The sequence below is a fragment of the Colobus angolensis genome, unplaced genomic scaffold, assembly GCF_000951035.1.
Source record: "Colobus angolensis palliatus isolate OR3802 unplaced genomic scaffold, Cang.pa_1.0 Scaffold244, whole genome shotgun sequence".
Taxonomy (NCBI): Eukaryota; Metazoa; Chordata; class Mammalia; order Primates; family Cercopithecidae; genus Colobus; species Colobus angolensis.
Window position 1 is genome coordinate 4,713,094 of NW_012115644.1, and position 1,641 is coordinate 4,714,734.

Below are 1,641 nucleotides of genomic sequence, written 5' to 3' on the forward strand. Positions count from 1 at the left end.
TTTCTTTCTTTCTTTCTTTCTTTCTTTCTTTCTTTCTTTCTTTTTCTTTTCTTTCTTTTTCTTTTCTTTCTCTCTCTCTCTTTCTTTCTTTCTTTCTTTCCTTCTTTCTCTCTTTCTCTCTTTCTCTCTTTCTTTCGGAGTCTCGCTCTGTTGCCAGGCTGCAGTGCAGTGCTGCGATCTTGGTTCACTGCAACCTTTGCCTCCTGGGTTCAAGCAATTCCTCCTGCTTCAGCCTCCCAAGTAGCCAAGACTACAGGCACGTGCCACCACACCCAGCTAATATTTTTGTATTTTTAGCGGAGACGGGGTTTCACCATGTTGGCCAGGAAGGTCTTGCTCTTTTGACCTCATTATCTGCCTGCCTTGGCCTCCCAAAGTGCTGGGATTACATGCGTTAGCCACCGCGCCTGGCTGGAACTGCTCCACTGCCAACATTTTCATAAATAAATGTGCTCGCTCAGTCCAGGTGGATCACAGGTAAAGAAGGCCAGTTTTGTATCATGCTCTTCTCCTCCTGCTTGATGGAGCGGGAGTAGAGGTGGGGCAGGGCACAACCAGGCTCCATGACCCACTGCTCTATGTTATCTAGCACAGAGCTGGGTCCCTTTATAGGATACTTTTTACTGTTCTTTGTTTTAAAAATTTACTGTTACACCAATGCATGACTTTAAATTCTCACTTTTAGGAGAGTGATCAAAAGAAGTCAACTTGCTTTCTTACTTTCCTGATCAATAGCAAGAATTCATGTATGATTTGAAGCTCCTGCAGCATATTAACCCAAACAAAGCATTGGTAAGCCAGAGACAGTGCAACCTTCCAGGTACGATTCTAATTGTTCCAGGAAAAGGCCAGTTTTGTGTGATATGAGTGCTCAAAAAAATTATTTTTTTGGTAAACCGGTATTGTCTATTCCTTATTTCAGATGGAAAAGTAACATTTATGTAAAGCAGCATTGTAAACGGAGATTTCCTTCCTTCCTTCCTTCCTTCCTTCCTTCCTTCCTTCCTTCCTTCCTTCCTTCCTTCTTTCTTTCCTTCCTTTCTTCTTTCAACAGGGTCTCACTCTATCACCCAGGATGGAGTGCAGTGGTGTGATCATAGCTCACTGCAGCCTGGAACTCCAGGGCTCATGCAATCCTCCTGCCTCAGCCTCCCAAGGAGCTGGGACTACAAGCATGCACCACCATGTTTGGCTAATTTTTAAAATTTTTTATAGACACAGGGTCTCACTCTGTTGTCCAGGATGGTTTCAAACTCCTGACCTCAAGCAATCCTCCTGCCTCATCTCCCAAAGCCACCATGCCAAGCCCTTTTCTTAAATATTCATATAGGAAACTTCGTTACCTTTATTGCCAACAAAGAAGTATTGTTAGGATTAATATACCCATGAAAATCTCATTCTGACCTCTGCCAAGCACAGTAATAAGGGGGAAATGTACTTTGACTATTAAGTATAACTTTCTTACAAAATCTCTGATTTTAGATGATTGCCTGATACTCCATCTTGGCATCGTTAGCCAGATGACCAATTTTTCATAGTTTGTTTTGTTTTTTGAGATGGAGTCTTGCTCTGTCATCCAGGCTGGAGTGCAATGGCACAATCTTGGCTCACTGCAACCTCCGACTCCTTGGTTCAAGTGAT